Raw genomic sequence first — 12,965 nt, 5'->3', positions numbered from 1 at the left:
TCAAATGTGATTTTAAATTTCTTTAAGGTACAAACCTTTTCTTATTCATCATTTATATTCTCCAAAGCTAACACTATAACTAGGAGATAGGAATCACTCAATAACTACTTTTTGGCTACATTTAATAAATGGTGTGAAAAAAATCAGGCAGGGATTTCAGTAAAATTCCAGGTGTTTTCTTTGACTTTCCACACACAGCCAGTTTGGAGTGTGATATTTCAACTAGCCTATATTTATTAATATCCTTGCTAGAGAAACAATGATATAAAGGGTAGTAATAATTCCATGAAGATGAATCTTATACCAGATAATAAAATAGAAAAGTAAGAATCTCTCTCTCCTTTCTCTCTCTCTCTCCCTCACTCTGTCTCTTTGTCTCTCTGTCTCTCTGTCTCACTGTCTCTCTCTGTCTCTCTCTCTCTCTCTGTCTCTCTCTCTCTCTCTCTCTCTCTCTATATATATATATGCTGTAAATTTGAGTGGCTTATGTGTTGGCAGACAGATGTTTTGATCCTATCAAATAAATTGTTCTATGTAGAAACACTATTGTATTTGATCTTGAACACTAATCTCAGAAAGAGGCACAAAAAGCCCTACCAGCAAGTATCATAATGCCCTCCAAATCTGTGGATTAATATAGGTGTAAGAACCTTACAGTTATTATGATATAGTGAATTAGAGAATTTATTTTTCAAATGAAAATTTCTTAACTTTTTCCACCTATGGATAGAACATCAATTATAAGCCAATGATATTGATATAATTAATTCCTCATTAGTCTATTACTATCATTATTTAGATCCTGCTTTAAAGATGAATGTCCATCTGATAAGGCCCTTGATGTCTCAGAACACATGTGAGTTATAGCTCAGTATATGTACGATTTAAATAATAAAAATATATAGAAAACTAAATAATATACATCAATAAGTGTGCATGCAATTATTATTAAAAGTTCAAATTAAATTTTCTCCTTGGCTTTAAGATAGATTGATATGTTATTTAAATCTAAAGTTGGAAAAACTTTAAGAGCAACTCAAGTTTTAGGATTTCAGATTTTGTGTAGAAGTTGATGTCTATTATAACTGACCTTTAGGGCAAATACATTACAGTTATATCCTTATCTGTGCATCTAAGTAATAAAACTAGTTTTGCCATAAAACCAAATGAATTGATTAAATTCACTAGAAAACTTCCTTATGGAAATGTTTCATAAACATTATTGTTGAAAACATATTCAGCAAAAAAACAAGCCACTTATGCATACCTAAACCTAAAGAGGTGATTCTGGTAGTTATTACCATTGAATTTAAGAATATATTAACAGATAAATATAGATATTGTGCTTTCAGTCATTTCTTCATAGTTATAAAATTGGACTTGGCAAATTCTGAATATTTTTTTCAACATATATATTCTGATGTAAATTTTAATAATATAAGAAAGTAATAGTGAGCGACGTTCTTTGCAAGCTGGTCAGAGAACGGGCATGCAGATATATGCTGCTTGATCCAAGCATGTTAGCTTTCATTCCTTGCACAGAACCAGAGCAGGTCTTCTACATACTCATCGTGTTTTAAATATCTCAAGCTAGGACAGCCTTGGGCCAAGAAATGTTAGATGATCAGCAGTATGGAATGGTTAGGGAATCTCTTATCCAAAGTATGACTCCCACACAATGTAGTTGCGGTCAGGAATCCCCATTCCTTTTAGAAAATAATATTTGTTTTAAAACATAAATATTCCAGGGGAACATTTACTAGATAAATATTTTTTCATTCAATTGAGTTGCAAAATGTTTTTGTATCAGATCATTTCCCAGTAACAGAATTTTTTTGAGAAAATAACATCATTCAGGAAAAAAATATAAGTTGTTTCCTAAAGTTGAAGAAAAATAGGATTATGAGAAAAACTATACAAGAGTGGTAAAGTACTTCTATATGCAAGTTCTCTTAGGACTAACTTATTTCAAGAACACAGAATCATTTATTAAGCATATTCATTTTGTTTATTAAATGTTTTTCATATATGTTATTATCCTCAATTACTGAGCACTTATGCTACAGGTGACTGCTAGATATGTGTTATATGATCGAATCCTTCAATCCTAAAAAGAACAGATTATAATTCCATGATAAAGATAAAGAAATTAAACTTCATTTAATTTGAATAACTGTCCCAAGGCCCCAGTAAGCAATGGAAAGAGATTTTAAACAAGTTAGCCTGACTCCTGAGCTCATGTTCCTAACCACTGCATTATCCTGTTTCTTTTTGCCTCCTCAAACTCTCAGTTACCTGTGGAATGAGTATTACCATCTCCTCTTGACAGATGAAATAACTGAGACTTAGGAATTAAAAATAACTTGCTCAAGTTCGTGTGGATAATTATTACTGGCCTCATTTCATTGGAATTTCTACTTTGGATGTCAAACTTAGTGAACTCCCCTTGCTTCTCTATCCACATAAGAACTGTTCATTGATATGGGGTGGGTGGGGGAGGGCGAGGAATGTCCCTGAGGTGATGTAACATTGTTTAAGGATGCATTCCATACCTGAGAGATACATAGGGACATGCCCACATCACCGATGTCTTTGGATTGCTAACCTGCGTCAATAATTTTTTGTTGCCATCAAAAGAATAATAATTTAAAAAATTAAGTAGAAAAGAAATCACTCTTTTTTGCCTTGTGGTTTTGCTGGATTTTTTTTTACCGTAAAAGATAACTAGGTGAATCGACTTTGAATTCCTGACTTCCAAGCTATAAAAACACAATACCTAATTCTAAGGGATCAAGGCCAAGGATATTACCTGAGTCAAATACCTGTTTGCAGTAATACTGATGTCCCATATGACCCAAGTCATATCTGGTAGTGCGGGGAGACCAAATACACCTTACCAAGTACCCAGTACTGTGGAGAGTGAAAAATACGAGAACTTGAATAATTTGGCAACAGCATTAAATCTCTGATGTCAGAGGTGACAATCAATCCCAAATGAAGGCTAAATGACGAGAAAACCAATATACACTTACTTGCAAGCAAGGCGTAAGAGTTCTTTATTTGTTGGACACAGCAAGGACATTCAGGAGGATAATGGTTCTACTGCAGGCATTGGATGCTCACATGTCTAAAGAGGTCAGTGCAGATAAGTAAATGCATGAAGAAATTGTTCTTTGGAAGCAAACACAATTCATTCAGTAAATGTCTAAGAATAGTCCACTTTAACAATAATTATACTATACCCCACTTTCTAAAAAAAATGCATCCCTCTCTTTCATTTTTTGGAGTTTGAGTAATATTTCACTGACCCCTAGTTTTACTAAATGGAAAACTATAGTGCAAGGGGAAGGATGAATGCCAACCAAGAGTAGCTTTCTGTGACAGGAAAAAGAGAGAAAATGGGAACTACAGCAAATCAGAGTGTGCAGGCTCCTTCAAAACAGCAATTTCGAGAAAAAGCCAAATTTTGCCATACAGGAATGTTGACACTGGTTGTTGACAATCTGATTTTCTAAAAGAAGCAGGTGATCTTGGTTTTGTAAAATCAATTCATTTTTATTTGGCAATTAAGTGATATTAGACAACTTCTGTATTGGTAAACATTATGTAGACCATGGCAAATCATTCGAATCTGGTCCAGAGATCCCAATTTTCAACTTCTGCTGGAATGTACAAGATCATCATGATCCTAGAGTATTTAAGGATTTTAGTTGGATTATGGGAGAAATCATGAAGCCCAGATTAGCATCAATGTCCAGGATACATATAATTATTTATTTAAAACTCCTGCTATTCTTTGTACTTCATTTTATTGGCTGCCATTCTCAGGCAAGTTTGCCACTCCTCTAGATATGTATCAATAAACTCCCTACTCCAGATGGGCTCCAATCCAAACACTAACTTGAAAAATGTTTGTTTTAAAAGTCAAGCACTGATGAAGGTTTATTAAATCATAGTTGATACCCAATAAGGTATCCAGTCTGTTAAATAACTAGTGAACCATGACCTCCATACATCTAAGTGCACTCTCATCCCCGATTTACCATTTTCAACCCTTTTGAGCTGCATAAATGTCTAGCACAAAGGAAAGAATAAGTCTAAACAAGATTGTAGAGAAAAGACAATCTCAGAATTACTCCAATATCATTAGAAATCCAAATTCCCCTATAAATCTGCATTTCCTTTACCACTTCCCTATCTCAGACTATTTTCATTGGGACAGTTGCCCCAAACATTCAATCTGTTTACTCCAAAAGCTATGTAAAATTTTAAGCATGGAAATGGTTTTGTTCTTCCTGCCTCAGGCTACTTCTTATTAAAAATCAAGGAATAAACCAGGAAGGAAAATTTTTCTTCTCAGATTATAAAATAATTTTCATATGAAAAAGAAAAAATAGTGAGATGTCAGGTTTCTTTTTCCAAATCAGAAAGCAAAGCAAGGAAGAAGGTGACAACATGTTTGACAAGAATTAAATGGTATAAAATAAGATGATTTGAAAGTATTTACTTATATTTTATGATGAATTTTGCTGTGAGGGCTACATTACTCCTTCTAATTTCTAGAAACTTTAATATTTCTGCTGTCTACATTTGTATCATGAACAGTGTTAACTGGTTATATTTCTCCTAGAATGCCTTTCAATCGATTATGTGCATCAGATGAAGGAAACAATAGTACCCAGCAATTCGGTCCTATTCCACTGGAATTATGCCTCTCAGCGTGGGCTAAGGGTGAAAGGGTGCTAAATTTTAAACGGTTCCCATTGTCAGTGAATAATAAACCGCTTTTTTCAAAATTAAACATCCTCTCTATTCACCAATTTACATATCTATATTCATTAAGGACCAATCACAAAATTCCTTTCAAATAGCAGTTTTCTGGATGACTCCTACTCTATTCTGATCATTTGCCTTAATTGACAGTACTGCAATTCTTAGATATTGACTTATGACATGCCTAGTTACTACTGCACTACCGACATACTTTCTTTAAAAAATTTGAAATTAAAATGCACAAAACTACATATTTTAATATAATGCACAATAAAGATCATAATATAATCTCTATAAGTATATATAAAAGTAAGTCACACCAGGGTTTTTTTTTTACCCAGTGTGGGTTCTTTTTGGCTTAGAGTGGCATTGTGCCAGACAAAGTATCTTTTGTAATTGAAGAGTTTCTTAGCAAGGCTTAGAAAATTAAAGGATTAAACAAGGGTTTGAACTGTTCAAAAAATGTGGATGATTTCTTGAGATAGGTTTCTCAAAAAAACTTTCTCACATTCTATTTTGTCTAACCCACAAACTGGCCTGACCTCTACCTCCTCCATGACCATTTCTTCTGATTTTAACCCTATGCATTTCTTTATAACAAACAAAAATCACTTTCTTTGTAGATTTGACAGCATATTTCTGCATCTTTTATTAAAATATAATTACTAGAATTGCAGAGACTTTATCTGTCTCTTATCCACATCAGGGGATACTTTAGGCATTAAATTACTATCTACATCATCTAGCTATCCATTCTGTGTTTGTTCCTCTCTGAAAGAGAAGGTGAAAAATTATTTGTGCTTAGTCACTTTTTGTATTGGAAGGTTCAAGTATTCTATCCAATTTTTCCTATACATCCCCTGGCAGTGAAGCTTTATCATCTCCCTGATCAGAGTTGGTTCTCACTGTAGGCAGCTTGCCAAAAAATGTTCTTTTCTGTTATGATAGCAAAAGTGTAGGCATTTCCGCTTTGCCAAGCCCTGAATTCCTGTAAAAGCTTTGACAAACACCACTTTCACAACTAAAAACATCCCTTACCAACTCTAAGAAAATGTTTCAAGGTGAAGGAACACTGACAAGCTACAGGCTAGTGGGTTTTCCCCCCTGAATTTTTAGCCAAGCATAGCTACCAATCTTCTAGGAAAACTCTGTTATAGGACCTCGCTTTCCCAAAGCGGGAGCAATGACAAATACCTATATATCCTGGGTTGAGAGGAACTCATTTGGGATAAAAGAATCCCAGTTTGGGGAAAGTAAAAGGGAAAACGTCCCTTATCTACTAAAAGCTTTTACTCTTCCTGGAATGGAAGATGAAATTCTAAGTACTTCATCTAAATCCTATTATATTTCATCTCTTCCTCTGTCTCATCTCTCAGGGAGAAAATGTGTGAGATTGCAAAGGAAGAGCATTCAAGATATTATGAGAAGAGGCTACTATTATCGAGACTTAAAAGAGCATTGGAAAGCAGTTCCATTCATTGGAGGCTTGTTTGTCCAACTGTAAAATGAAAAGTTTTCATTAGAAATATAAGGTGTGCTTCAATCATCACAGTTGAAATAGTGTGAATATTTCAGTGATAAATATAATTTAACTGAGTTAAATTCCTTTTACCTTAGTTGCTGTGGACAATTATGCTTTCCAAAAATCCTTCCATTCTTTAGAAAATATTGCCAAAAAATGATATTTGAGATGTAATGTTTGGAAGGTTGCTGATACAGTTATTATTTTGGTTACCCTTTTTGAGAGCGATATGATAAACTAATTAAGTTTCACATTCAAATAATTGACCTTGCTTGAATGGTTTTGGCAACACTTCCTTGTGCCCAAAAATGTCCCAAGAGCTATACAACTGAGAAAAAAAAAAGGACTGCATAGGAAAATTATGTAATCTAGGTGATTCATTTAGTGAATATGTAAATGCTCATCTCTAAGTAGAAGGACTCTAGGTAAGGGGATCTGTTGACCTACAGGCATGTTGGGAAAATCTTGAAATGCTGATGGAAGAGTATGTGTCTATTCCATTAGAGAGAAGATAAGTAAGATTCAGGTGATGAATTAGTGGATAAAGTAAGCCATAAAATTTAGGCTTGACAAGACCGCATTCAGGGAATAGACAAAAATCATCATAGGTTACAACATCAAATATCAGATCGCATTTTATCAACAGGGCAGGAGGATACCTTACCTATTTTTGAAATGGAAGTTCTGCATCCCACGTCTCATATGTTGAGTGAGGCAAAAAGTTTCTAAGGCAAGGAAGCAGCAAGAGGTCCAACAACTTCATCAATATTCAGACTAAAATCCACTTACCACTGACAGATGGAAAGTTATCCCATTTCATCCTATGTTTAGAGAATATCCAGTGACATAGTTCCAAATACACATTCATGAGCACAAAACTTTTTGTTTAAAGTGTTGAGCTCAAATCCCTATATTACAGTTTTACATTCTATTGCAGCCCTAGTGCAAATGCAAAAGAACTTAGCACAGTTCTGTCTGTAAATTCACCCCTTTTTGCCCAGATTTCTTCCTCAAATTAAATAATGATAGTTCATTTCACTTTAATTGAATTAATTTTCTCCACCTCTTTAACCAGTACTATAGATCCCTCATTAACGTTTTCCCACATTTGTGTTTACTTACAGGAAACATACATTAACACCAAAGCAGTATGCCACCATTTTAAGCCCTTCTATCAAAGCAAACAAATGCAAGAAAAGCTCTTCAAATCAGCCTGAGTTCCCAAGATTATATTAAAGGAAACATAATCCTTTAATAGAAACCAAATATTATCAGATTTAATACATAAAATTAAATTCAGTATCAAATTTCCTACATCTTGAGGAAAACCTACTGGCAAAGAAAATTATGGTTTAAATGCTAACAAACCAAACTTTCTTTTTTTGTATTGCACCTATGATAAATTTCAAAAACATAGTGCTGCTTAACTAACAGAGTGTTATTAATGAAATACTGAAATAATTTTTTTATGCTGGGACTCCACACTTTCAGAGAATATCTCGTATTTACTGTAAACTCTCTGAAAGATTAAAAAAATTAAATACAAGCATTGATTCCATGTATTTCTTTTGAATTTAAACATGATGATTAACGTTACTGTTATTTAAAATCAAGTCAAATAATCAGAAGATATTCAGAAGGATTTTAAAACAATAAAGTGGAGGCTTATACGCATGTTGAGAGAACAGGAGGAGTGAAGGTCAGAAGAGGTTCCACTAAGGGCTTCAGCCTGCAATACAGGAAGGGGTGAATTTTAAGAGCTTGCCTGGAAGCTGCTGAGATTCTTAGGAACTGGGAAGATTCAAACAACTACCTGTTTATACTGTAGCTTCTCTATAGCTTGACCCTGACGCCACTATGAAGCATAAGCTTGGAATTTCCACCAACTCTCTCAGGCTGCTTCATCTCTATAACTAGAAGCTACTTTGAACTTCACATCTTCCCCTTAATCTTTTGTAGCTGCCTCTGAAGAACTGTGCCCTCTCTTCCCTTTCTGCCCTCAGATCTCCCTGAGCACTTTGCACTGACAAGTTCTAATCTGGAACCACACTGAAATCAGGAATTTGAACCTAAATTTCTGGATCTCTTCTTCTTCCATTCTTTCCCCACTACAACCATGGGAACAGATTTCCAAGGGAGCTCCTAGAAACAAAATTAAGAAGGAATTGTCAATTCAGTCCATATTTTTTCATACTGTGCACCATAAAAACATATTCTAAGTTTATGCAAATACATTTTAGGTCAAATTCCAATACTTAAAACTTTCTCAAGATTGATTCTCAAACTTTTGAAAAGCAAAACTACATTTTTAAATGATACACTTATCCTTATTTGGTGTTGTTATTTTCTGTTTCTCCCCCCACCCCTCAATTTGGAATGTGTTAGTCTTTAATGTGCTTTGATGGGGAGATCTGAAGACCCCACTGTCCAAGGTGATATGCATCTTCCATAGGAAGCTGCAATTCCTTGGGAATTGGCAGATTTGACTAGATTCCAATATAATAGGTCTGTTTTATTTTACATAGTAACTGGTAGGGAAAACAAGAAAAATGGGCCAAAGACCATAAGTATTATTCACCTGTGTTTCCATAGACCATCTGAAACTACTTCAAAAGCTATGAAAAAATTAGTTGAAATAGAAATAGAAGCAACCCAAGTGAGAAATTGTCTAGCTCTGAAATCTTTTAAAGATGTTCTCTCAAATAAATGTTACTTAAAGTGTTCAGAATCAGATACTACTTCAGGTTCGAATTCTTTTGAGATGAAAAAAAAAAATGCCCACCTCATCACAAAATTCTAACTGCCAAGCCAGTGCATTATTTAACTGGCAAAGAATGCAATAAATGAGGGACATATTCACACAGGGAGGCTGCTAGTGGCCAGGATACTGAGCTCATAGCTGAATTCAGTCCAAGTTTGTATGGCTAAATATTATTAACATCAAAGTTTCTGTGTGAGGGTTCTGTGCTTCATGAGTTATTGATTTCAGACTCTTCCCTGAGGGAGACATAATAAAGGCACTACAGCACTGATGATCTCTGTGCTCTTCCTAAGGCAAATCTCAAATATCTGGAGATAATATCCTTTCTTTTCTGGGTTGATTGGTGTGGTCCAGTGTCCAACAATTGCTGTTTGTCCAAAATAAGAACAAAATAACTCGTGTACATAACTGCTTTCAACACAGCACCACCAACAGAAGAGTTTATGCGGGAAAGGGGACTCCACATGCTTTGGTAGAGCGAATCTCACCAGTATAAGTGCTTCTAAGTTCAGAAATTGAGTCTTGAAATTCTTCCGCTGAAGGCTGTTCACCCAGATTTGATTGTTGTATGCTTCACTTTGCCTTTTGCCTTTTGGAACCAATTTAAGCACAAGGAAGAAAAAAAATAAAAATAAAAAAAGGAAACAGAAACATAATGGTCTTTTTAGGCAGCATATTTTCCCTAAATGTTGGACTAGTGAAGTCGTGGTGAGAAGCAGTCTGGTTACCAGTAGTAACTTGTCACTTCAGCAGGTTTTAAACTTTCTGGAAGACCAGAGTCCATCTCAATAATATTAAAATGGAGGAAATATAGAAAAAATATTTATGAGAAGATTATTTTACAAAATTTGAGAGCATTAAGCAAGATTCATATCTGTACTTTTGGATGGTGCAATTTTCCATGTTCGGATACTGATAATTATTTTTCCTTACTATTTCATATGCAAAATGAAATGAAGAGTCAATTAAGAATGTACCTACCAACATGCCAAAAAAGGGCCAGATAGAAACAGTATGATTAACTGCCTGAAAGTTATCAGAAAACCAAAATGCATCAGGTAAACGCTTCATCTTTTGTCTCTGAGAGAGTGACACTAGCCTTTGAGAAAGATTCTATAAAGGGATGCTCAAGAATTTTGGAAAATAGATGTAAGGTAAACTCCAGTTTATCTAAAGATCTTAGTGTTTTACTATACATATGGAAAGTTAGCTTTCATAACAATTGTTAGAACTTTCTGTCCTATTAAATTGAAACACTGACCTTAATAAGTTTTGAAAATAAATGCAGGAGTTGGACTCTATTTTTTTGATATTTGACCGCTGACAGATTTTAAAACTCAACGTTTCCTCTCCCCCTGTCCTCCATATCTGGGTAAGATGACAAGAAGGCCCAATGTTCCCTCCTTTGGCTCCAGAGGGAGACTTAAACGCTGCCAGCCCCTGCCTGTGCCTGGGAAGTCTCACTCAACCCCACATACTAATCACAATTCAAAACCAGGCCTGTCTCCTTTCCCTGCTCCTCCAGCCATTTCAGACTTGTTTGATAGGCCTGTCCTGCTCTCCCCAGAGATCTCAAACGTGTCAGTAATAAAACTTTTCATTCCTTCTTGTTGTGTGTGGTGTCTTCAGGCTCAATATTCAAAGCAAATTTGGAGTAAGGACCCATCTGCCTCTGCAGGTAACAATAACAATAAACTGTCTGCTATAACTTACTTTGGGAGATTTTCCTTCACACATAATTGGCAGCATTTTTAAAAAGAGGGGCAGTTAGTTAATTAACAAAGCATAACAGTAGTAAGAGAAAACTAAAAGGTGGTGAAAATTCAAGGAACTTATGATATTTCATTGATTCCAAGATACAATTTTTTTTTCACCTTTAAGAACTCTGAAATCTCAGTCTTATATAATTGATGAAATTAAACAATTTGTAAATTTTTCCTTCCTAATGATACATAAATTGATGGTGCATTTTAAAAATTAATGACAGTTCAGTTGTGATAAAATAAAGTAGTCGAATGCCATTTGAATACCTGCATTTTCAGCAGAGAGGGTGTATTTCTGAGTAGAGTTTATGTCTAAATCAAGAAGCAGACAAGTGCCTAAGGGCCAAGACGAAATAAAAGCGCGGGCTCCCTTCTGCGCCTTTAAAATACGGTGTGGTGAAGCTGAAAAGCTGCCTTAAGGAGACTCCCTCTCCGTTTCTTTCACGTCTGCTCTCCCTGCTGTTAGCGTGATCGCCGTATTCTCCGTGGCGGTTACGGTGATCGATTTGGCCGGGTTAGCCGACTTCCGCCCGCGTCCAAGATGGCGATTAAGCGGCCTTCATAACCTTTACGGGGCTGGGCAGTGTTGACGCCGTAGCTGGCAGTGGGTGGAGCGGCTAGTAAACAGCAAGTGCGGGAACTGCTGGGCCGGAGTCAGCCATGGACTGGAAAGAAATTCTTCGCCGGCGGATAGCGGCGCCCAACACCAGTCCAAACACTGCCAGCCGAAGATGAAGTCTTACTACAGAAATTAAGAGAAGAATCCAGAGCCGTCTTTCTGCAAAGGAAAAGCAGGGAACTGTTAGATAATGAAGAATTACAGAACTTATGGTTTTTGCTGGACAAGCACCAGACACCACCCATGATTGGAGAGGAAGCAATGATTAATTATGAAAATTTTTTAAAGGCTGGTGAAAAAGCTGGACCAAAGTGCAAGCAATATTTCGCAGCAAAAGTCTTTGCTAAACTCCTTCATACAGATTCTTATGGAAGAATTTCCATCATTCAGTTCTTTAATTATGTCATGAGAAAAGTTTGGCTTCATCAAACAAGAATAGGCCTCAGTTTATATGATGTTACTGGACAAGGGTATCTTCGGGAATCTGATTTAGAAAACTACATGTTGGAACTTATCCCTACATTGCCACAATTAGATGGGCTGGAAAAATCTTTTTACTCCTTTTATGTTTGTACAGCAGTTAGGAAGTTCTTCTTTTTAGACCCTCTAAGAACAGGGAAGATAAAAATTCAAGATATTTTAGCATGCAGCTTCCTAGATGATTTATTGGAGTTAAGGGATGAGGAACTGTCCAAGGAGAGTCAAGAAACAAATTGGTTTTCTGCTCCTTCTGCCCTACGGGTGTATGGCCAGTATTTGAATCTTGATAAGGACCACAATGGCATGCTCAGTAAAGAACTCTCCCACTATGGAACGGCAACCATACCAACGTCTTCTTAGACCGTGTTTTCCAGGAGTGTCTCATTACGATGGAGAAATGTGATGTTGAGCATCTTTTCATCTGCCTGTTGGCCATCTGATGTCTTCTTCAGAAGAATGACTCTTGGGCTTCCCTGGTGGCTCAGTGGTTAAGAATCTGCCTGCCAATGCAGGGGACACGGGTTCGAGCCCTGGCCCAGGAAGATCCCACATGCCATGGAGCAACTAAGCCCATGTGCCACAACTACTGAGCCTGTGCTTTAGCGCCCTCAAGCCACAACTATTGAGCCCACGTGCCGCAACTACTGAAGCCCGTGTGCCTAGAGCCCATGCTCCGCAACAAGAGAAGCCACCAAAATGAGAAGCCCACGCACTGCAACGAAGAGTAGCCCCCGCTCGCTGCAACTAGAGAAAAGCAACAAAGCAGCAACAAAGACCCAGCACAGCCAGAAACAATAAATAAATAAAATAAAATAATAAAATAAATAAATTTATAAAAAAAAAGAAACAATATTATATCTTCGTGATTGCATATTTTTAAGGCCATTGTTTGTCTAGACTCAGATGCCTAGAAAAACATGAATGTGATGAAACTTGCCTTAGAAAGACTGAAGTTCTGATATTAAACATTAAGGGTAGCAACAAGAAGCAAATGGAAGCAATAAAGTTAAAACCTCTTCCAGGTACTATGAATCCAACACAAGCGTT

General features: G+C 36.1%; 1 pseudogene across 1 annotated transcript; it reads left to right on the top strand.

The window, feature by feature from the left end:
* Positions 1-995: 995 nt before the first annotated feature.
* LOC309611504 (serine/threonine-protein phosphatase 2A regulatory subunit B'' subunit gamma pseudogene) lies at positions 996-12,456 on the top strand (annotated as a pseudogene). Its single transcript has one exon. The product of its transcript is annotated as a serine/threonine-protein phosphatase 2A regulatory subunit B'' subunit gamma pseudogene (transcript).
* The last annotated feature ends 509 nt before the right edge of the window (positions 12,457-12,965 follow it).

The sequence above is a fragment of the Balaenoptera borealis genome, assembly GCF_965194805.1.
Source record: "Balaenoptera borealis genome assembly, chromosome: 15".
NCBI lineage: Eukaryota > Metazoa > Chordata > Mammalia > Artiodactyla > Balaenopteridae > Balaenoptera > Balaenoptera borealis.
Note: the sequence above shows the minus strand (reverse complement) of the source record. Positions and strands in the feature narration are given on the sequence as shown.